The 25794-nt window shown below is 39.7% G+C and overlaps 1 protein-coding gene across 2 annotated transcripts in view; it reads left to right on the top strand.

The window, feature by feature from the left end:
- The first annotated feature begins 4004 nt into the window (after positions 1 to 4004).
- The window catches only part of CEP15 (centrosomal protein 15), an 86069-nt gene continuing 64279 nt past the window's right edge, over positions 4005 to 25794 (top strand). For both annotated transcript variants that reach the window (XM_069206535.1, XM_069206536.1), the window contains exon 1: positions 4005 to 4103. The gene's annotated coding sequence lies outside the window, so the exon portion shown is untranslated. The remainder of the gene's footprint in view (positions 4104 to 25794) is intronic.

Genomic DNA, 25794 nt, shown 5'->3' with positions numbered 1-25794 from the left:
TTGATAACCTGATGTGACAAATTGAAAACTCGGATGTGACAAGCTGCTAACTGATTTTTAACAAAGGAGAAAAGGGTTCCTGTGTGTGAAACTGAACTGTGAAAAAAATATATATATATTTTCTTGATTTTTGATTTTTTCCTGTTGCACTTTATCTAAGAGTTGATTCTACTTTCTGATTCTTTACAGGTCATGGCTGAATTAAATGACCGCATTAAAAATATTAGATATTATAGGTATTTGAGTGTTGGAATAGCAATTATGTGTGGAATAATGTTTATAATTATGATTGTACGTATGTCTGTTCACGAAATGAAAGAGACTACTATTGCTTCTGTTCCCGAGACTACTACACTAACAGCTTTAGAGAGGTTTAAGTTAGATGAAAAATATTTGCATGACTATACTAATGCTCAAGGAGAGCTTTCTTCTAATGTGTTGTATCAGTTGTTGAGTGAGTATGTTGAGACGATGGATGCAAGGAATTGTCTTGTGTGTCCACAAATTCCTTCCTCTATGAAAGAAGGAGTTACGTACCATAGCTTGCCTTTAACATATGGCATAACTTGTAGTTTGCTACTAACCAGATTCTATAACCAAGAGTATATTCAGTACTTTTATTCTAACAATGATCTTGTGTTTTCCTTTGTTCCGGTTATTAGATATTTGAGTAAAGTAGCTAAAGAGCATGATATAGTTTTAGTTAGAGGCTTCTTTGAACCAACATTAACGTTTGGCACTGCGTACGCTCACAGGAATAATCTAACTTGCTTACTAACCCCGTTAGAGAAGAGCTTCATAAGGCACACTGATGATAGAAGGAAGGCATTGAAGGAGAAGTTAGAGAAAGGATTGGAGAAAAGGACTTATAAAAATGATTATGCTTACACTGCTATTAAATCGCAAGGGAAATTAGCTTTAGATGCATTACATGTAGGGCAACTTTGTATATATAGGCCGAAATCACGCACTGACACTTTATTTGTGGGAACCAGTGAATGTAGGCATGTGTTTCTGTTTCAGAGTAAATTGACTTTTATGCTGAATGGTCAGGACCCTGCGATTCTTGGAATCTACTATATTTGTGGACTTAATGCTTATTACCATCCTCCTAGAGGATGGTATGGGACATGCTATTTGGGGATAGTTTTCCCTAAAATATATCAGATAGATGATTTAAAGAAATTCCCGAAAGTGATTGAATTACATCATAAGCGACAGAGGAGGGAAACCTCTTCTGCAATTGTGGGAGCTATTTTTGGTGCAGTAATTCCTTCTGTAGGAGTTATTTTGAGTGCAATCAAGATACGAAAGTTGTCTCCTATTGTGGATAACATGCTGACAAACTTTACAGGGGCAATACTCCTGTTAAATGCTGAATTAGCTGCGGATAGAGCTATGACGCTTCAAAATAGGCTTGCTTTAGACATGCTTTTAGTGAAAGACAGCGGAGTCTTTAAAATGATTAATGCTATGCATTGTTGTTCATTTATGCCAGAAACTGATAAGGAAATAAGAGACTTACTTACTAACTTAACTAATTAAAGTAAGGATTTGAAGGAATTAAAGGAACCAGGAGTTTGGGAAAAAAGTTGGAAATGGCTTTGCTTCTGTGGGAAATTGGTTTAGTCAATTTTGAAATGGGGTATTATGGAAAGTTGTCCAGGGAATATTAATTGTGTTTGTTTCCATATTAGGATTATGGGGTACAAGCAAATTATGGCAAAGGATAAAATTAAGAAAATCTAAGAATGATCAGAGGAGGGAAGAACCACTTAGGAGAAGAACTTATAGAGAAAATTCAAAGAGAAAGCAAAGTACATCTAAAACAGAATTGTAAGGTGATGTCAAGGAAAGGTGTGATGACATATTTAGTCATCAGAGGAGGGACTGTTGGAGCAGATATGCAAATTAAGAATATTAATGATGATATATGTGTGTTTACTAATGAGAAAAATGTGTAGAGAAATTAATTGCAGAAACTAATGTGCACGTTTGAAAATGTGCCCTCTGGGAGTGATCACGATGTGTACTAAAATGACTAAAATGTGCAAAACAATGAAAATATATGAAAAAATGTAGTAATATTTCATAATGAGACCCATAACCTCTTTTTTGTATTATTAAGTTAGCTGAACTAGAGGCCTAGTTCCACTGGGCCTTGCACACTCTGAACATGGAGAAACCGAACACCTTGCAAAGGACTGGTTACCGGGGACAGCAACCTTGAACCGCTCAAAGTTCAAGTTACTTAGCTAGAACATTCTGCAGTGTACCCAGAGACAGGAGATAATGAAGATAATTTGATACAATTATGTGTAGAGTAGGATAAATGTAGGCTAAATGTACTTTCCCAGGACTTGAACAATAGAGGCACTGACTGGACAGCCATATGCAACAATTTTGATACCTGAAGAGCCGGATGATGTCCTCATCGCAAGAAGAACCAATCAGCTTTCTGTGATTCGAACTGTATGAAAATTAGGAGATTTGGTAAACAAAAACTATAGATTAAAATCATATCTGCTGACCGACTGACCAATTAGCAAATAGTGGGATGGACTGGGAGACCCTAATAAAAAGTCATGACAAGGGGCTAAGTTTTTCAGAATTCGGGGAGAAATTGATGACGCCAGGAGACGCTGTCTGAGGTGTTGATTTCGGGTTCATACTCTGTGAGCCTGATCTGTAGCTGACTGATTGATGACCTGAAGACAAAGACTGACTTGTTGCTGGTTGATCTTGGATAGATAGCTATGAAAATGTGACTGGCGATTTTGTGCCTTTTCTTCTAGGTACCAACTACACTGTTGTATAGAGATTCTAACTTAGATAGAATTTTTCTAAATTGATGTTTTCTCTAAATTGTTTTCGCATGAAGTCCCCCACACTAATGCTAATTTTGGTTAGATAGGCTGTTAGGGGTGACGTTGACAGTGACAAATGACTGACAAACTTAATTGCTGAATTACTTTATTAATGCTGGTATTCATTGCTTACGGTATTGCATTGTCGCATGTTTTCTTTAAGAATAATGTCTTTCTATTAATGGATTAATAAAGATTGATTAATAAAGATTGAATTAACGGATTATTAGAATTGTAATCAGTAGCGTATAAAAATTGTTAACTCCTTCCTGAGTAGTGGTTATTCTTGAACATTATGGGTAAAGTTGTTTTTCATAGAATGTTCCTTGATTATTGATGTTAGCTACCATTACAGTGGTCACTGCATGACTAGGATACTCCATGTGATTCAAAAGATTCATCAACCTATATGCGTCCCCTTGTAAGTTTACTTACTAAGGACCAGGCGCGCTTGCATATTCAACAGTGGTTTGCTTCTTTACAAACACATAACCATTCCCACACTATATTTTTGTAAAACTTCACATTACCACTGAGAACACATCTAGCCCTCTTTTTAATTTCTCTGGTTCTAATGGATCTTTTTAGGAGTTCCGATGGATAAGGAGAAATCAAATCAACGCTTTCAAGTCATATAACAAGGTAATGCATTTGGTCACACATTACATCTCGGTGGCGAGTTTTGCATTCTCACCTTACACATTCGTTTAAACCAGATCTATTGGCATTGTCAATGCTTGTTCTTAGTTTGATCACATTACGTCTAGAGAACCACGCCGGTGCAGTGTCACTCGGAGGTGCCAGAAGTGGGAACGATCATTGCTTTCTCTGTTTCCAATGAAGCCGATCGCTGAAAGGGAGGCAAGTCGGGGACACAACAGGCCAAAACTTATTTTAACTGATGTGAGCAGTAGTGCGTTTGTGGTCACGCGTCTGAACTCATGTTATCTTGATACAGTTTAAGAAATACTTTACATTCAATTGCAACCAGTAGTGAAAATACCGTTAAGTAAATTAACTCTCACAAAATGTTAAGATGGCCGGTGCATTTACAACAGAATATCAGATACCTATCTCTATTTCGCGATGAAGCGGTAGTGGTTAATTACGTGACGTAATTTCCGTTCAGTTTCCATAACTACAGGTACACACCAGTCTTTACATCACTTCCTGTTGTAGGAAGACTAGTGCGGTTTTGCTGAAGTCAGAGAATTACGTTCATTTGCTCTACAAAGGGTAAGAAGCGGCAGTTATCTCATAACAGCGCTAGCTGCCTGTAGTATTACTTGATCTCTACCTGCTGCATGACTACGCTCCCGCCAGTTTATTACTATGCATGCGATGCTTCGCCCATGTCTATATTGCTCCGTAAGCTCCTACATTGCTGTCGTCTTTGCCGGACGCCCTGTACAGCTCAATTCTATCGAGCCGGCCTCTGCCTCCCTCCCTGTTCCCACCAGAGCTGCCGCCTCTGGAAGTTGGGAACTAGGTTCGAATTTCGTAGTCGGTTCAGCATCTTGTGATTCTGGGCAAATGACTTTATCTCCCCTTAACTGTAAACAATAAATGGGACTTTGTGAAAATGTAACTGTTGCGCTCGTGCTCCATGTTTGCGCTACAGGAAAGTTGCAGAAACATGTACAGAGGTAAAAACAAAGTCTTAACGTAAGGAAAGACACATGCATATACTAATTTCACAGCTCCCCTTGAGTGGTCTTAGGCAAATATTTTATTTCACCCAAACGTTTTTGTCTTCATAATCACGTATTAAAGCACTTTCAAATATGTAAGTTCAAAAACCAGTTATACAAAAACCTATTTTGCTTGATTTAATAGAACTATAATGTTGGTTTATAACAACCTGGCCCAGGTACAGGATTTACATGACAAATGTCTTGTTCCTTAGTTGATTAATAGCTCGTTTGGAAACTATCACTTTTAATAAGTACTTCTTAGTACAGAGCTATATTGTGATGAAGTTAAAGAAATATATTTTTTTTTAATTTTTGAGAGACTCTAACATATTTTACGTGATGTTTGTGGTATGATTTACATAGCTAACATTTTCAGGGCCCAGCTCTTACACAAGCTGTAAGATCTGAGCCAGACCCTTGTCTCGCCTCAGGCTCAGCTCCCTTTATTAGTTTGTCGACTCCCCCCCCCCCCCCCCCCATCCCCACTCCCACCAAATAGTCGATACCACGATGGCCAGCTCTGGCTTTTTAGCTAACAGCATGTCTCAAATTGATCGTTGTGATTCAGGTTACAACCAGCGCTTTCAATGGACAGACATTTCTAATGGAAGTCTACTGGGGGCTACGATCATCAGCAATGTCAGTCCATTTACGGCTCTGCATTAACGTTTGGCTGAAAAATATCAGCATACGGAGTGCTGCTGTCAGAAGGGCTATAACTTGCTGTAGATGTCGCACATTGTGTCCAGTTGGCAGCAATGTATAACTGGCTGTGTGTAAGTCAAACTATAGTAAGATAATGCTTTCTGCTCCCCTTATTACCATCCATCATTCTTGTCATTTCACCTCTTTGTCTACGTTGTGGCATACCTTGCAGCCCCCTGGCTTTTCTAACACTCGTTAAAAATGTTCCCCTGGTTCAACATGTGCAGTGCTTTAACTTGGATGTAAAGAAGTGAGGATCTTTAAAAAAGGGTGTGGCAAAAGGAGCATACTAGGAATACTTTTCAAGAGGCATGACTTATGTAATTTACAGTGTTGCTTAAAACATGTAAACTCAAATCTTATGTTTTCCATAGCTAGCTCCCTTAGAAGTATTTTGGTGCCTCCCTGTGAGTTTTCTATTGTTATATCTTGACACATAAAACAACAACGTATATCTACTTCTAAAACAAGCTACAAATATTGTTAATGCAGAGAAAACCTAGCTATATTTCTCTTTACCTAGGACTCAATAATGGATTTCACACACTAGGTCGATGAACCGAACCAGATCTGTTTTGAGAAAATGTAATTCGGAATATGTCATAAACATCACATATAATACATGATAATGAATTCAACCTCAATAACCACACCAGTTTATTAAGAAGCAAATAATTTATTTCCCTATATTAACAATGCTAAAGTCACGAAAATAATTCTCAAACAGAAATGATACATATAGAGAAACAATAAAGGCTTATTAGAACACTGTATATATCTGGGTTTAATCAATGCAAAAAGACAAACTATCTCAATGGTTATAACACAAAAACATAGCAATTGAATCTGAGCAAGAGAAATTGAGTACATCTGAATAATGATAAGGCAATTATATATCAAAGACAATTCATGAGCATGTGATAAACGCCTCACTAACCACTAATTAGCAGTGACATGGTTGGGCTTGATGTAAAAGTTTTAGTAACATAAATTTAGAAAACATCTGGCTATGGCGCTATCATAAATAAGCAGCAGTAAATAAGCAATTTCAGCTGGTATCTGAGAAAGAAAAGTCAAATAACATTTACAAATAATGCATTATCAAAACTACAGTAATCAGCAACAACATCTAATTTGTCAGTGGGGTAGCAACATCATGTGCCAACATCAGGATAGGAACAGGGGTAATTGTAAATATCACTCTTCCACGGTTCTGTTTGTCTTTCACGTTTGTACAACAACATCTTCAGCACAGCTCCACACTTCAGCTTGTCACGTAGGTTCTCATTATTCTAATGAGCCTACTGGATTTTGAGCAGCAAGCTCGTCCACAGTGTAGGGGACTGAATCTGACCCACAGTGGGTGACACCTGTCGCTCCAAATCCTGGTTTTGCTCCGGCTAACTAGTAGTGATTCGTCTCTCCCGAACGGTAGAGATGATTGGGCAGCCGAGCGCATGGCACATCATACTTCTTAGGGAAGTCGTGGTCACTCAGGTCGCATCCGGTTCTCTCATTCACAGTTTGGTCTCATATATATATAAATGACAATGAAAGCAGTATAAGTTTTAAAGACTGGTTTAATAAAATGACTGCATTTTAGATAGCAAAGCGTGAGCTGCAATAACCAGAACGACACAACATAACAATATTAGAATGGTGACGATGAGAGTGAAGCATAAAAATAACGCTATCATATTGCCACTAGAATCCATGGATTATTTTCTATCTGAATCATAATTTGAGCACAGCATGTTAAGCTCTAATCCTGCCTTTCAGGTTCCCCCGGGAGGACATCGACCCTCATACCTGAGCAAAGGCCTGTAGACTGCGTTAGCATCTGCAGCGAAGCAATCAGCATACAGTCATGGTTCTCTGGCTGGAATCTCCCTCTTGACGTGTAATGGGACTAGGAAGTGTTTTTATAATAACACAGCTAATGTACTAAAAAAATGTCCCTACGTAAGGATGTGTATTTTCTGCGAATGTTGGAGACTAAACTTCTACCACGTTCACCGGCAGTGTACCAAACTGTAGCCTTGACTGAAGCACAAAGTGATCAAGAATGTCTTGTTTGAGAACACAGTGCTGGGCTAAGCAAAAGAGTTAGATAGAAGAAATTAAAACAAGACCGTAAAACTGGTTATTGTAAAAATAACAATGCAAAGCCGAATAAAATATATCTAGGTAATAGTGCACAGTGGCCTAGTGTATTAAACTAACATGCATGGAGCTATAACTAAAATGGCTACATAACAAGCTTGCCACTTCTTCCTCTACTCTTCACCTCCCACTGTTCCATCTGACCTCACTACTTACCTCATCACAATCCAGACTCTACTCCTGACACATCTCCACAGGTTATCTTCACAGTAATGGTTTAGAATTTGGACCATAAGATACACTACACCGTTTAAGCATAAGTTCTTCATAAACCAATAGAATCTCTAAGTCTCAGGATACACGAGAATCCCAAAGAAAAATGACCCACAAACAATGGTGACTGAACATTAAATTAAACTTGTTAAATGAAAATGATTGGATAAAGTATGAGGTGAGAAAGTTATGACCAATCAGATCATTAACAGATATCAAAATTATACAATTAGTTTACTTCAAGCTCTTCTATTTGGTGTTATTCCATTGAAGAAATCTAAACTAATACATTAATATTCTAGACCCCTCTTCTTCCGCCTCATCTGTGGATCCTTTGTTTCCAATCCACCGAAATACGAAGTCACAGGAAGAACGTTTACAAAATATGTTACTTCACCATTTCCTTTACCCTTGAGGAAATACATACAAGTTAAAAACATATCTTCAAACAATGCAGTCAGTCAAACTACGGAACACATTAGAAACATTTTACAGAGCTTGCATTACACAATGACCTTGCATGTGGTTCTACTTCAGTCCAGCAGAGTCCACTAAATACACATTTATTTCTACCATTTGTTTTAGTTAAGAAACACACCCTTTTGTAAAGACAGAATAATTCTATCAGCTTAAGTTAGCATGGATAAAATATATGCCTTACATAAGATGGTGGCCATTCAATTAGTCACAATTTTGTAAACATAATATTATCTAATTAATTCACACATTAATCTGAGTATAATTACATAACAACTCCACATTTGATCAGTAAAATCTCTGCTCTCACAATCCCTCCTCTGATGACTATAAATGTCATCATACAAGCACTCAAAATACATTTCTTTCATTTCAAAATTTAGAATCTTGATTCTTAAACCTTTTTTTATAAAATTAGTTTCTTCTTGAATTTCTCCCAAAAAATCTTTCCATTTGAACATCTACCCTACTCTGATTATTTTCAAATCTTCTTCTTTTAATTATTCAAAATATTTTATATATTCCCTAAATTGCAATTAGATAAAACACAATAATCGAAATCCATTTGACAAATTTTACTACACTACCTTCTCCCAAGCTGCCAAGCCAATTTCCCACTGAAGCAATCCCTTTGCCAGCTTGTTCCCAGGCCGTAGTTTCAGTTAATTATTTTAGTTCTGTTTTATCTTTTGTTAAATTGTTAATCAAACCTCTTAACTAATTTAATATTGTCCGGTATGTATGAAAAACAGTGACCCGGACCAAGTAGTTTGCAAACTCCACCCTCTTTTGCTAAGAGAATGTCTAACGCAAGGCAGTTCTGAAGAGCTATAGCTCTTCTAGCAGCCTTTTCATTATCTAAGCGGAGAATAGCTTCTGGATAATCCATTAACATGTTATCCACAACAAATTCGGAACAACTCCCACTGAAGGAACTATTGCTCCAAATATGTCTCCCACAGTTCTGGAAACTGATTCTTGCTTGTGTCTCGTTTGAATTTCAGTAAATTTAGGAAACTTACTTAAGTGTTCCTGCTGGTACATTTTCGGAAAGACTATTCCCAAATAACATGTGCCATACCATCCTCTAGGAAGACAAGAATAAGCATTCTTTCCACAAATATAGTATACACCAGGCACTGGAGGATCCTGACCATTCAGCATAAAATTCAATTTATTCTGAAACAAAAACACGTGTCTATATTCACTCGTACCCACATATATTCTATCAAAGTAACTTTGAGGCCTATATATACACAAAGCTTCCCTACATGTTGTGCATGTAATGCTAACTTCCCTTGTTTAATGATGTCACACCACTTGCCTTTGCAATCTTTTACTCAATCACTTGGGCCTTTTTTCCTCCCTACACCTTTCTGAAATCCTCTATCTGTTTTTCTCTCAAGTTATCTTTCATCTTCAGCACCATCTTTTTACTCTCTCATGCATTTACTTATTTATGAATTCTCAACTTATCGCCTTCAACACACACTCGCAACCCACCAACTTTCTTGTAAGATCTGCATATTCCATTCCTTTGGCACTATATATTTCAACAGCTGTGTATGTCCTCCACTCACGTTCCCAAAATTACTTTCACACACACGCCTTTATTCGGCTAAAAGCCATAAAAGGGAAATACAATCAAGCAATACAAAAACCACATTATTTCAGCAACAATTAATATTCACTTAAATACTAAAATCAGACTGTCTAGATAATGGCCAATGTTAGTCTTAAAAGCAATAAATAACAATCAATTACAATATTACATTTTTATAAAACCCTTAAAATTAAAATTTGCCTCCCGTGCCATCAGGCACTTATTTGCTTAACTAGGGGAGGACTATTTAAACAATTAAGTAAAAAAAAAAAAAATAACTGGATCTAAAAGCTAGTTCCATAAGTGTCAAATGACAATTCTAAAAAACTTAAAAATCCTCCCGATAACTACGGTCCTTGTGCTAAGGGGCAAAATAATTTTATAATTCATGTTCTTCCCAAGCATTATCAATATCCCCTGGGCTAAATATATCCTTAGCTAAATGTATAACCAGAGTCCATTGGATTACAGAAGACGGCTCCCATTTATCATTTTGGGGACTGTAAATTAACTGTGGGGGTTTTGTCTGAGTTAAAGCGCCTAGAGCCTCAGGCCCGCCTTGTCTCTGATAAATGAAATTGCTAGTAAAAACCGGCTTAAACCAAAAGCAACATATGGTATAGTACTAGATCTCAAGAATCTAGCTGCTTCATTATAATTCCTGATTCCAACGTTCCTGCAAATAGGTCAAATCCATTTCCTCCTTGGTTTATCATAAGCTTTGCAGTTTAGAAGTACATGATCTGTCGTTTCAGAAGTCTCCATATTACACAGCCCACAAGTCGCCTCATGTCTTCTCCCACTCAAGGGGCCCCATTTAGAAGTAAAAGCCCTAACCTGGAGAGTCCCATATCGGAACTTCATAAATAAAACTTTTGCTCGCCTAGGATGGATAGTATCTATCCATTCCTCAGCTCTCGGTAATGGTTTGATATCCAGGAAACTTAAGGTTAGTCTACCTAAATCCTTCCCAAAATTACATTTGCCATATAAATGATTAGCAATCTGTTCGCTCTGCAGCGAAGCTAAGAATTGGATTCATATGAAGCCTGCACCTCTTTTTGACCCACTGACTGGCACTGTGAGAAAACTGCACTGCCGTCATCTTCAGAGTTCTCAACCCTGCAAGATCGTAAATCCCTACTCACAACATGAGCTCACCCAGACAATTTGAAGTGACTCAGTTTAAATTATACACTGTACAAAAGTCATATAACGTCATATGTTGCAGTATCTTGAAAAAAAAGACTTCTCTTAGAGAGTGCAAGATAAAGTAAACCATGTGAAAGGCAACAGGGTTTGTAACACTGATAAAGATTACCTTAGGGCTTTTTACAGTCATTGTTGAGAAATTGATTTGTGTTTTTGCCCATCGAGGTAAGGACATGAATAGAGGCCATGTGAACCTGTTTTAAAGTTTTTCATTAATGAGACCTGGCGAGATACACCTCGTCTTAAACCCTGAGTGTGTGCTTAAAGTGGTTTGCCTATATCAATCTGATGTTAATTTTTTAACTTCTAGGCTAGCCCAGTGCTCTTACGTTCCTATGGATACTGAGTGGAAGAGTGGGATTTTCTTTTGTTGTTTATCCTTTCCTCTATTGTATCAAATTGCTTTGTAGAAATTCTTTATAAGGCGTATAGTTATCTTGGTGATATTGCTGCTGTCCCTAACCAGACATTGAGATGGCTGTGTCAGATTACTGACTAACTTTAGCATTTTGCGTACATGGCCTGAATACTTATCATGTATCTTCATTATCATATTATTTCTATCTCGTCCTACTACTTGCATATTGATATGTCACCATTTCTCCCTGAAACTGTGTGATCCAAGCATAGAAAAAAAATCTGACATTTCTCCATTCAACTCTTGCCTCCCTTCATGCCCCTTTACCAACAGTCCAGAGTGCTATATGTATTACGTACCTGCCGCAACTACCTGTTCTCCTCAAACATAACTAGAATTGAGGTGACACAAAAAGAATGAGGGAGGGTTGACTAGGACAGGACAGTAAATTAATATTGCAATAATGAAGATTATCCATAATTACAATTCTCTAGTCTTTAAGGATATACTATAGCAGCATGCCTTGCCCAAAAGGAGAGAATGAATAATCACATCTGATTTTACAATACACATCTACCAGGCTGCAAAAACAGACAAATACATTAGAACTACAACTAAAAGCTCTCTTGTCCAGCTGTAGTAGAACTACTGTTGAAAGCTTACCTGTATTAGAGTACAGAAAACCCTTCTCTCACATATGATTCTTAGAGTGTACCAGTCCTATAAATATCAAAATTGGATGTCACTTCGTTCTTCACCTAGGACTTCTACATACAAGACGGTCACATCTTTTCGCTAACCATGACCCTATACAAGGAAAGTGGAGCCAATAGCGACATATGTCTGAAGTAATTTCGGAGCCCCAAGGCACTTAACTCACTGGGTCTCAATTGAGCTGATTGGGGCTATGTATCATTGCTCTCCTGGCTATTGTTAAAGGCAAGGCCATTAGACCAACCACCCAGTGCATGGTATTAAATAAAAGGATTTTCTGTACAGTCTGAACTAACACGCTTCCACCACTGTTTGGGTTGAAAGTAGTTACTCACAATGAAGAGTACATATAGTGTGGCCCTATTGACGTCAGGTCCTTGCCCTGGGTCTCAATCCTCAATTTAGTAGTCCTCGGAATACTCAAGGGATTTTTTTGTGGTCTGAGGCCAAAAGAAAAAGCATTGGCAAAGCCAGGAAGGTTCGTCTTTTGGCTGCTGATGTGGACCCTTTGCTTTGTTGAGCTGTCAAAAAGTGGAAAAATGCTTTTTGTTTCCTGATGCTGTGCTGTATGAGCAAAAAAGGGCTTGTCGATGTGTAAGCATCATGATGCGGCTACGTTTGCTGAGAAGTCCCTTTTATAAAAATGAGTGGCCCAACAGCATATTGCAGCTGCGGTGGCCTCATAAAAAGTAGAAACATCCAAAAACAAACAAATGGCTAGGGGTGGGAGAGCAGGGGCCAAGGGGTAAGGGAGCAATCGTGGAGCATACTGGGGCAGTTAAAAGGGAATGCTAATAAGTGACTGCAGCTTGGTAGAGGGTTGAGCAGTCCAAGGAGGAGTGTTGCAGTTGCACAAAGGAACAACAGGAGCATGCAGTGCAAAATGATACTGGGGGGGTGTAAGGTTTGAAAAACACAAACCAGAATATGTGTACTGGGGGAAGCAACAGGCGAGCTGGGGGTGGAGGCAGTAACATAGAAAGCATCAGGGAGAGGCAGTTGCGGGTTGAAGTAGCAAATGAGGGAAAGAGCAGGCGAAAACCTGAACTCACATTGAGTGCTGAAAGAAAAAGATACAAATATTTCCCTTAAATGTAACTAGTGGAAGAATACAAGTCATCCATTCATAAGACAGGTGAAGAAGTTGTGCTCCATAAGGTACACACTCAAGAAGAGGAAGGAAACTGTTTAATTTGAAGAAAGCAACTTAAAGTGACAAGAAAACCAGCCAATAGTAAGCAGTGGGCTGCCCTAAAGGCCACTGTAAGCGAACAGTATGGTGCATAAGCAGTCTTCCAACAACCGAGAAATCATGCAGTGGTGACATTTTCATTCCAACAATGGTTGGTCTAATTTTTCTACTGAGCACTGAGATAGAAGTCTTGTAATCCTTACATAATAGGCAAGAGTTGACAAACGAACATATACTATAGACACTAGAATAGGAAACATAGGTATGCACTGCTGTAGTGGCAGCTAATAGATCTAATCCCTCCTCTAACTAAATTGATCAGAGAAAAAATACCTGTAGAATGATCTCCTGATGAAACGCCAAAGTAACATTAGGCACAAATAGGATAGCGTCAGCTTGGGCTTCTCTCCGGGAAATACACAGGTAAAACAGATTAGCCATCAACAAGCCCAGTTACCTGACTTTCTTCCAGACATAATAGCCACCAGAAAAAGAAAATATTTAAATGTGCGAGATCTGAAGCAACCATTGACATAAGGTCAAATGGGGGATTTTGAATAGCGGCTAGCACTGCCTTGGTGTAAGGTGAGGTCCCGGGACTTCATTTTGGGTTAACAGGAAGTAAAATCTCTTGATTGAAGAGCCTTAACCAAAACTTTAAACAGATGCCATATGTTTTTCTCCCTAAGGCTTATGGGAATCCTTAATGATGACCCATTAATGATGATTGATTCATCCCGGGGGGTAAATACACTGGTACCCAGGTCAAAAACCCATTGTGCTAAACTTGTACCATCAGCCTCAGAGCTCCAAGGAACTACTGATTGGCCCTCACTACAAGTAAGAAACAGATATTCTGCCCATCCAACGTGTGCTACCCCCTTGTTAGTGGAAGATGGAGATTCTGATATAAAGTTTGATCGAAGGAATACTCCATTAGAAATGTGACATGTATTCTGTCTGCCATATTAAAAGTGCATTAAATCCTATGTCACTTGTTGTATGGTGGGCAGAACATCTATCACGTTTGATCCAAATCCTAACTTGGGCCCCATGTTTCCCCCTTCTCCCTAACTCCTAATTTAAAAGGCTAGATTGGTCAGCACCAACAAGCATAAGCCTGATGCCTGTTGAGTTAACTTTTTGTTATGTTAATAGCACTGTATTGTTATTTAAATGTCCTCTCAGCATTGTCTGGTACTTTCACACCCAGGTTTTGAGGATTTCACCACAAACCAGCATCAGTCGTCTATGTGGTGTTTCATCTTTTTTGTTACCAATTTCAGTTACTTCCACCTGGAGACTGAATTGTGCATTGTTCATCTTGAGGTATGTGCAGGAGAAAACAAGCTATCTGATGTGTGTTGTTTGGGTCCACAATATCCTTTCAAATTTAGTTTAGCTGTGGGTGTTGGGTGGACTTTAGAGTAGTGTGTTATTTTTTTCTTAGGAAAAACATGTTGCTTTATGAGGTGTGGAGTTCTGTTTGGAGCTTGAAAAAGTCCAACTCTATAGTGCATTAGTTGGATGTGTTTACTTTGTTTTGACTGATGTGTTCTGTAGGAGTTTGTGACTGTTTATTGTTATGGTTGGTACTGTTGTGAGCTTTTTAGTGCCCAGCTATGCAGAACTTTTAGGCTTTATTGGATGTCTGATGTTTTATGTTGAGTGTTTGCTGCTAGTATCAGAGTGGTGTTGTGGGTGTGGTGACACCCATGTTTGTGGAGTATCTTCACTGCATTGGATGGTGTTTGATGTTTTGCCTCATGTTTCCTGTTTGAGGTTGCTTCTAATTATATAGAATAGTGCCACCTCTACTTACCTGAGCTGGAGATGCAGTCGGTCTTGCTGCTCACCTGTCTTGTGATGTTGCACTGTTTCGTTTTCTAATCCTAGGTGGAGTATTCCTCTTTTCCCTTTAACCACCACTGGGTTTTGGAATCTTCAGCCCTGATGGTCTTTCCCGTTGCAGACTGTCCATATTAAAGGAGATGTATAGTTATATAACTGTTGGAGGAAATTTGGGGGTAAGGGTAAAGGGAGAATGAGATGGTGTAGTACCTTATACAGTAATCATTCATAAAAGAATGGTCTTGTGGTCCAAGCAGGCAGGATGAGTATAAATGGAGCATGTATCAGGTACTGGTGCCGGGTAAGTTCCAGATTGAGCAAAGAGGGGGAGACTGGCCAACCATCAAGATAGGGAACAGACCAAAGTTGCGGTTAGAAGAATAGGCTATATTTGTATGAGTAAAACAAGACCAAAACAACAATAATCCATTAGGTAGAAGCCGAGATATGATTTTTTTTTTTTAAAGAGTAAACTGAACCGTAGTGCTTAAAGACTAAAGGGCCAACCGGGGCTTTCTGGTCACGCTAGACCGGGTGAAATCCAAAGGGTCAGGTCAGCCGCAGTGGCGCATGGGTCAGATACAGTCCTAGACAAGTACCGCTGAATGTGAAGCCATGAGCCCTGTTCAGTGGGAAGAAGTTTCAAGGAGCAACAAGAGCATCACTGGCAGTGATCCACTGGTGCAAAGAGTCAGCTAGGCGTGGAAGGATGGACTGGAGCCTCGCAGTCGTGAGCAGCGATGCTTGCTGTGCTGAGAGACAAACTTGCGGTGGCTTGTGCTGATTATTCTTGTGAGACGCAATTGTGGTGCGAGCATGCCCATTTGCTGTTGTGAAGAGCACAAAAGCTTGATTTCAGGAGGCACAAAACCACTTTCAAAGATTCAGGTCTAGAGAGGTGCCTTCAAGAGGTGGTTGAAGATGGGTCCAGGAGATGTAGCAGATGTGTTGGAACCCTTTTGTGCCCCTGAGACTTCAGAAGAATAGAAAGCAAGCCCTTGAAGGCACTCTGGGTTCAAGTGAAATGGGTACAGTCCTTTAGCAGCACAGCAGGAAAGCAGTTCTTCCAGAGCAGCAGTCCTTGTAGCAGTATAGCAGTCCTTCTTCCTGGCAAAGGTCTTCACAGGTCTAGAAGTGTACTGATTTAATAGGATCAGCGGTTCAGTACTTACCTCAGTTGTGCCTTTTAAGTGGGGGTGACTTCAAAGAAGATTCTTTGAAGTGCACAGAGGACTTTTCAAATGGGGTGCAGAAGTATGCAAGGCCTTAGGACATCCGTGGTAAACAAACGTACCTCGTAGGATATTGTGAAATAAGTCTAAAAGGAAACCTCACACCATTACCAAGGTTTGTTTTTATGCAGGCCACTTAGCTAGAGCCAGTACAGTGATAACATGATCCAGGGTCTTCCATTTAAATAGGAACTAAACCAGCAACTTCTTGAGTTCATCTTTGCGCCACCTAACCTCTCTCCCAATAATGTCTATGTATGTCTTGGTTATGAAAATTTCAGTACTCCCTAATGAATACCTAAATATTAGATTGTTATTTGGCTCTTTCTTCAAATATATTTCCCGAGATTCTTTCACAGTTTGGAACATGTAAACATGCTTATTTGATCTTCTGAACACCAGCCTAGCCTTGATCATACTAGTATTAATCAAATATTTTTATTCATCAAGAAAAACCTGGACTTTCTTACTAGTCAGAACTCCAGTTACATTGCTCAGTTTAAAAGATTGGAATCCAAGAAACTTGCTTCGACGCAATTTGAAAATTGAGTACTTCCAAGAAACCTTCTAGCTGGTTGACATAATCATGTCTTACAAACCTTACCAAGCAGGCACCAGTACTTAGTTCACCTTTCGAAATACTGTTTTCCTCTTTTGTCATTTTCCTAATAACATCAATACAATAAAGAGCCCTGCAACAGTAGAATGGCACACTGCATAACTGGATTTAGGAGCACTGCGGTTCACTTTTACGTAAGATACCATTATTGTTGGCATGAACAGGCTTCAGTCCCTAGTCAGCCTATGTAGAAAACATTTATATCCATTTTTAAACATGTTTTTCAGACTGTACAGAGAATTCATATCTAGCTTATTCATTTTACATGTAGCAAAACAGCTGGGGAGTAGCAGGATTAAACAACGACAGAATAAAAAGTGATGGTGGTCAGTGGTGTTTCCAGAGGAGTGGCACAGCTCGAAAAAGCAATGTTTTTCTCAGAAGTACCCTTGAATGCACAGCTATCACCTCATTTCAAGACCTTACAATCGTGCTAGTAGAGATATGCGTGCCATCTAGTTAGCTCATATGATGTCAGTACTAACACTTGTAATAGTTTCTGAAATGTACACTTACACTGCCAGTCAAATTCATTTTTGCTGTTGCTCAGCACAGCTCAAGAAGTGTTCAGTAAAATAGTGTCCTAAAGAAAAATCGGTCTTAAGTGATTTTCTGAAAGACAGTAATCGAGGAAGAGTTCTGGTTCCACAAGCAAGGTTGTTCCAAATATGTAGGGCCATTACAACACATTTTCTCTCTCCGTGTTTCACCTGTCTGGAAGCAGGGGTGGAGCTATAGGTGATTAAGAGGGCAGAGTTTTGTGGAAATGTTTAAAAAAAAAACAAAAAAACTCTAAACCAGCAAAAAAGCTGGCTCAGAACCAAAGCGTTCTTCACCTTAGTTTAAAACTTGGTCAAGCTAAGTTCAGAGCCTTGGAATTTGAGACCATTTTAACTAGATTGTGCCCGATTCCACAACCCGAATTTTGAAGTGCAATTAGGAATAATACAGTAATACGTATAACAAAATGTAATTCACAAACATAAATGTGGAGACCTCCACTGCTTGTGTCTTTTCTTTGTAAAGAACTCCGTCATGTGTGTGGCGATTGCTGTACATTTAGACATACGTTTTGGTAGTAAATGTGGAAGGGACTAGGAAAGTGACTTGAAAATTGTGAAGATTTACTTCTAAATCAGTGGGGTTTAGGGATGGGTAAGGATAGGTTTAGGGAGGGACATACAAATGCTAACATTCACCCACGAAAAAGAAAGCTCATCGCTATTCATATAAACCATTTCTATAGTTACTACAGCTAAAATGGTTCCAGAAATCATTTCAGCTTTTAGATATATATTAAATTGTTTTTGGTGTTAAACATTTATTGAAATTACAAATTAAATATGTTGTCATTTTAAAAAATCAATTAACCTTTCTATATAACTAAAGACGTATTTTAAATGAAGACAAAACATAGCTGTTCCATGTTATAAGAAATGTTAACGTGGCGTTGCAGTCTTTTAAAATTTTAATAAATTATTTAATTAAAATACTGTATCTTTGTAAACCTTTTTTCAATTAAGATTTTTATTTGAGTTCATGTGATGTAACATTTTTATTAGTTCTCGGGTAATTTTAAATGTTTATATATTTTTTACAGTAAAATAGTCTGATTATGTTTTTAAAACATTAATGAGCTTTGATATTTTTTCCCTATACTTTACCATAGGGGGCTCTGTGCCCATGTTATGGTGATCTCCCGCTATAATTGACGTGTTATTTCAGCCTTGGATGTCTCCACCCTTTTAAATGAGGAATTATAGACATGTAAGCCTACAGTTGGCTGTAAGCCTGCACTCTGAAATGTTGAATAGCGAAGAAGTGTAGATGTACGCCAAAGTTCAAAAATAAATATTCATTTAAGTAAATCTACGTGTGTAAATTTGCCTTCTTAGAAAAATAGAGTTTGCCCTTCCGGTGACTGATAAGCAACAGGGATATTAAGTCACCTTCATCCCTTGCCTTTCCATGTTGATGTCACTTTTTTTATACTATTGACTGGTTAGAGAACATAGCACTGAAGTGCCATACCTTCCGGTCAAGGTGTGAAACCAATTCAAACATTAATATTTAAAAAGTGTCGTATGGGGCCTTTGACAGCCATACTTCTAAAAGGGTTCCTCTTGGGAGGTAACTTCCCCTTGCCCTTTAATATTCCTACCAGCCATATTAAAAAAAACAGATTGTTTCCGACAGAGCCTGCAGTCTACTAACTAAGAGCTAATCAATCACTACAAGTGAGACTACTTGAAAACATAGTAACCAGTCCTCTAACCCCATATTGAAAATACTAGCGCTTTTTAATTCAAGAGTTGGTCCTGATCATGGGGCGGCTAATGCCATCAGGGCCATCTAAATCAGTTTCAAGGAAGCTGTAGTCAAAACGTTTCCATTCTAGCTACTTTTAATAAGCATTGGTAAATGCATTAGGTTTCCCCAAAGTGATTAATATCTTTTGTTGTTGTTAGTTGTAGTTTGGTGAATAGTTGTGCAATGTAAGTTAGAAAGCCACATCTAAGAGCAGATCGTCTTCATGGCAAGTGTGGTTAATTACTTCTGGAAAATGTGACACTGGAAGTAACACCGAAATGAAACACAGGGAAGACTGTTAATTAGAAAGCTAAAACGGGAAGAGAGATCAATCGGAGGCTCACACGGCTAATTGATACCATGCTCCGAACATCATCTGCGCTGGCCTCGGAACAAAACGGAGCACTAGAGGGGGTGCCTGCTTCGGCCTGGGTGGGGAGGGGTTACTGTTCAGTGCATGTTGCCCTGGGGCGACTGGTGAGTGCCAAAAACAAAGTGGATGTACATGGTACTTGGGCCTCGGGATGCAGATAACACCAAACACATGAGGAAAAAAAACATTGGTAAATGGAAGAAAATAGTGTGACAGCCTATAGAAACGGAGGAAAAGAAAGTGACTAGCACTGGAACCAATGAAAGCAAGGGGTTGGGATCTAAGCCCCTTTTGAGTTTTATATTAAATACATTAGATTTCACAAGTGCAGTGCAGACGAAACCTACAAAATTGGACCATGACCTCCTCATATGTCTTCCCCTGCGCCAGTGGTATCAGAGTACTCTCTTGTTTCTAACTGTCCTCCTAAGTTGCAGTTCTTATACCAGTCATCTTTTTGCATCAATCGTTCTCCTCCTCCCGTGCCTTTTCTTTTTGGTATTTTGCTCCTTGGCCTGTCCAAAGATTCCCTTTTAAACATTAGCTACCCGTCGTGCTTATTGTCACAGAAGTTGTCCCCATACTGATTGAGGCCTGGCTCTCCGAAAGAGTCATTACAGAAGCCACTGACTCCCAAGGAGAGAAGGCTGAGGAGCCCTAGCAATCGGCACTCAAGAGACAAAGGCTGCAAAGGAAAGTGGTCTCACATGTATATCCTTAATTCCCCAGATTTACATGGACAATCTGCCAAAGAAATTACAAAAGGCGAAGTTTAGAGCGATTTATAGGTACAGTAAAACAGCTGTCATAATAAAGTAAGCATGTCCAGCCAAGGTGGTACGTTCACAACATCCATAATACTATCTCCTATATGTCCAGTATAATTACATTATAAGTAGTTATCCAATCAGGGGAGGTAAAACACTCTGTGAAACACAATGCACTAATGGTTCATTGAACCAGTAATCTTATAAGAACAGTAATTTCAGTTTGAGTACTAGGTAGCACTTCAAAAAGTTGCAAAAAATTGAGACACCAGGATCCCTGATGAAACACACTTTATAATGTTTGCAATCATTTAATGATTTTGAGACTCAGAAGTGCAAGTGAAGCTCAATAGCACAGATTGGAATTTAAACTGAGAATGCATTTATATAGAGCTTACTACCCCTTATGAGAAGTTGAATCCTTTTTACAGCGACTAGCACACTACCTGGGAGCCCCAGAGTTAGTGGTCATTTCATTGTTTATTGAAGTTAGGCATGCATGCTAAAGGAAACTATTCCGTGTTTTCACTCCAGCTTTTTGGCGGTACCTTAATGACTTAGGTGTGACTATTAGTGGGGGTTATGTGACAATTAAATACGTGCTAGAATTAAGATATGGATAGACTGCAGAGATATGGTTTCAAAAAAAGTTTGACAGACCAGCATGGGGTTTAGAGTAGCCTATATAAAGAGGAGGCATGCATGGGGTAGATGGAGTGGAAAGTACATTCAAAATAAATAAGGGCGGGACAAGGTTAATTCATGATCAATTGTTCATGCAGGAGTTTTTGAGGGAATATACCAGGTGGAGATTTTTTTGTGTTACCGTACAATCTGTGGATGTAAACCTGCAGAAAGAAAGTTTTTAGCTTGCGCTTTAAAGGTATGCGCCTTTCTTTCTAGAGGCATCTACCTTTTAAAGGTGACAAATACCTCACTCACTGCTAAAAACAATCCTAGTGCGTGCTGGGACCACTTTACGAGTGCCTGTCAAGCAGTGCGACATTTAGGCATATTCCACTACCCGCAATTGCAATTGACAATACCATAATCTCCCCACTTTTGCAGTACTTAAAACCCCTGAAAGACCCCTATGTGTGTTAATAAGATAAAGTATTGTTACAGTTTCTGCAAATCATAAACTACAAAGATAATATGAATGTTATGTGAATGTACACCAACTTAAAATATAACACGATAGCTAATAAACAAGCATGAAGCAGAAAGCATCATAATGTAAATTCAAAGCATGTTTCTAACTCGTTCACTACCTGTTTCGGAAGGTTCTGCCCCTTGTATCCACCGGGTCACACAGAACATGCACAATGTTATGCACAGTGAATAGGACATGTGGTCTATATGACTGTCCAGCATTCACTTTGCTCGTAGTGGAGCATGCTTGGCGCAAACCGGTGCAGTTTAAGTTGTGTGTGCAAGCTGCTAATATTTGCAACTTCTAATAGATATTTTATTAACATTGAAGTATTACAATCATTCTGCGGAACATGGGTTGCTTTGTATCTATGGTAATAATTAAGGTTTGTGACCCTGAAGGTTCACGACCGTCTAAAACAACATAGCAGAAAAAACACTAAGGCCATTTGGAAGACCATATCTGAAGTGCCTTCAACTTGAGATGGCAGTGACTTTGATTTTGAGAGTGCAGCGAAAGACACCAGAGGCACACCAATCTCGAGTGCCAAAGTTGACAGTGCTCGGAACCCCAGGAGCACACAGGGGCTCGCAGTTGATCACAAAGGACGCTGGACCAGATCCGGTGGCTGGCCATCTGGGTATTAAACCACTGACCATGTCAAGAAAAAGGGAACAAATAAATGGATAAACTTATGAAGATGCAGAGAAGAGTATACCCGCAAGGCAGCCTGACTACCAATTCGTGTACACTTGCAAGGGACATTCTCTTATGCAGCCTACCTCTGTCTTTAGTGATCCCTGGACAGATACACTAAACAGCCAAAAGCGTGAGGAGAGAGAGATATACTCCTCTTAGCAGAGCCAATACTCACTTCTTGTATATTTAAAGGATTGGTAACTTTGTTAGCAGACAGATGAGTTGCCATGCCAGACTCAAAAACACAAGGACAGAGAAAGTGAAAAGCGTGGCATGGCACAGATGGCAACACAATAGGGGCTTTTAGTTGCCACTTTGCCCATGTGAAGCTATTATGCATTTTTTTTAGGATTTTCTATGTAGTCTATTATTGCATTGTATTATTGCACTGCATAGAAATCAACTTCAAAATATAATAAGCCCTCCATGTACAATTGATCTGAGGTTGCCGTATTTCAGTTGTCATATTTTTTACTTCTGGGTTTTTATATGCTCTTATTTTATTTTGTTGGCCCTCCTGTTGGCTTTTTCGTCTGCTATTTGGTTGTTACAGGCCTCTCTCTGTGAACTGAGAGGCAAGCCTGTGAAACAAATAATGCTTTGGGTGAGGAATAGCTGTAATTGAATGAATTATTATTTGCTCGGTTTAATATTATTTATATATGTGTTTTACTTATTTTTAACCTATCATTGTTTAGATGTTTTGCATGCACACTCATTTTGTCAGGTTCTGCGTACATGTGTTGAGTAATTAAATCAATTGTGCGGTTGTAAAATAGTATTGCCAACATTAGTGGTGTCGCCTTCTGTGTTCCCAGGAGTAGAAATTCTAAAGCTGAATTGTTTCCTACCCTGAGGTCATCTTGGGTGACATCCTTAATTTGACAAGCGACCGTAGGCTGCTGTTGCCATTTGTTAAAGGAATGAAGTAAAGGAAAATGTCCATAGTGCAGTCGAGACACTTTTGATGGATGCTAGTGCTATACTAAACTATGCCACACAAGATAGTCTCTTTTCCCCTGTTGTTAGAAATCCAGTAACTGGAATGCTGTACAGATTATTGATTAGTGTTGGCTAAAGGACTGTTACTCTGGGCTTCTAACTGTACTGGCCGTTTAAAGCTAGACAGTCATGATTACTTAATTTTTCTCGAAGGAATGTAAAATTAGCTCTCATTCATTATTATCATAAAAGCAGTTAAAGTAGAGCCGTCTGCTTTATTGCTGTTCTAGTTATTGGGTTTCTTTCCACAAAATGCAGCCTTCCTGTACTATATCAACTTAGAATATTGCTTTTGGTTCCCAGTATTTACTAATACTGTAACTCTTGTGGTGTGCCTGCAGCCTAGCAAAGTTAAATTCCCATCCGTTCAATACATTCATTTGTCAGAAGGAGGATTGGACAAAAAATGTGTATGTTTTGCCATGCTGCAAGAACACAGTGATCTTCCATTATATTTACTTTTTCTCCCTCCCTGATCTGCCGCAGTAAGCACTTTCCCTGCCAGGTCTCATCCGCATAGACCTACGAACATTTCTTAACCAGCTATTTTGTTATTCTCATTTGTGCCTAGCCACTGCAGAGGTATGTGGCTTACTGTGCTGTCCCTCCCTCACTGTGAATGAGGGACAACTGAGGTGATCTGCACTGCTGTCTTGAGGATAGTTTTAACAAGGTGACAATGCCGGTCAGCAGGCAATGCTGGCCCTCAGAGAGGTGCCTGAGCTTGCATTGTAGCTGTTGTCAGCACTGCTGCAGATCCCTGGGTCCCGCTACTGCACCAGCAGTGCCCTCTCATCACTGAATGGCCGCTCCCAGGCCAGTAACTTATTCAAGGCCCATATCTGCTTTCTTGAACCACATCAAGCATTCCCACTGTCATTCCATAAACCTCAATTTTACCACAAACAGAGAAAGTGCCAGCATTGGCACCACTCGTCCACAACCAGATCTCTCTAGTGAAATGATGGTCCCCAATACCCCAGTGGAGTTGGTGGTGTAAGCATCAGTGTCTTCAATAAATACTGCTAGAAACGAATGTCAGCAGTGCTAGTAAGTCACCCGTGACCCAGTAGACAATATTGCCATACCTTGTTTTATATTTTTTAAATTGAATTCCTCCTTCTTTATATCACTGAAGATAAATGTGTTTCTAAAGTTGTGGCTTCTTCCAATGTCTCTTCCATATACACAATTCAAGAAATTCCAGTCTGCTCCAGTCTTTTTCAATATAAAGGAAAAACTGACCATCAATTACTTAAAAAGGGCCTCATTACAACTTCTTTTGGTCTTTTTTTTTTTTCGACCACCGAAGCCACTGCAGGCAACAGACCGCCAGTGCTGGCAGTCTGTTGCCCGACATATTAGGAGTCTTTGGAGGACTTCTGCCCATTTCTGAGCGGAAGTCCAACCCCGATGAGGCGATTGCATCGCCAGCACCGCCACGGCAGCAAGACTGCGCCCACTGAATTACAAGCTGTAATACAGCTTGGCGGAGTCCTGCTGGTGTGGTGGTGCTGGCCGTGCAGGACCCATCCCCTCCTGGACAACAGGTGGTGGGGGTAGGGTTTCTGTGTGAGTGCATGTATGTGGAAGGAGGAGGAGGCGGTAGTGTGAGTGTGTGTATGCGGAGGGGGCACGGGGTGGTGAAAGTGTGCGTGTATGTGAGTGAATTTGAATGTGTGCATGTATGTGCTGGTGTATGGGGTGTCTGAGTGCATGTTTGCAAGTGAGTGGGAGTGTTTGTGTGAATGTATGAGTATGCTGAGTGGTGTGTATGTGAATGCGTGCATGAAAGGGGGGGTGTTTGTGAGTGTGTGGACAGGCGGGGGGTGTGTGCAAGGGTGAGGACATGTGTGTGCCGGCGACAGGAATGGGGATTCCTTTTGCCGGGTGCGTGACAGCCAGGGTTTTCGTGGCAGGGTGAACGCCATGGAAAGTCTGGCAGTAAACAGCCATATAATCAGGCCGGCAAGCTGAGGCCTGCTGCCGAGTTGGAGGTGCACACCGCTGGCCGCGTCAGTGTGACCGCACTGGCGGGCCAGGTGGGCTTGTGGGGCCTTATCGTCTGCCAAGCCCCACAATTCATGATGTGGCAGTACTTACCTCCGGGTCCGCGGCAGTAAGACCGCCACGGCGAGGCTGGCAGTCTCAGGAACGCCATCCTCGTAATGAGGTCCAAAGTGTTTGTTATGGACCCACAAATGCTTCCAGGCCGATCCTTTTAGAAAAATGGAATTACGATAGTGACATTACTCCCCAGAAGCACACAGCTCTTCTGATGCTTTTTATTTTTTTATTTTTTTTAAGACAAACTGGGACCCCTACTTAGTGCTTGTTTTTTTTTTCTTGTCCGTCTCTCACCTCATAATGCGTATGCAAGTAAAATAACTTTTTACAATTCGATGCCAGGAATGGAAACTTTAGATTATGCTTCTCTTTCCTTTATTGCATAAACAGAGCAGCCAATAACGCAAGTAATAGCAAACACTACATTTCCCATGAGTCCAGTCTACACTCTCTATGACCCACCAATCAGATCACATCCACTTGTACATAGTTCACCTAACTCAAAGTCCTTCTGCTTTATTTG

The sequence above is a fragment of the Pleurodeles waltl genome, chromosome 9 (genome assembly GCF_031143425.1).
Source record: "Pleurodeles waltl isolate 20211129_DDA chromosome 9, aPleWal1.hap1.20221129, whole genome shotgun sequence".
Taxonomy (NCBI): domain Eukaryota; kingdom Metazoa; phylum Chordata; class Amphibia; order Caudata; family Salamandridae; genus Pleurodeles; species Pleurodeles waltl.
This window is presented reverse-complemented; position numbering and strand designations above follow the sequence as displayed.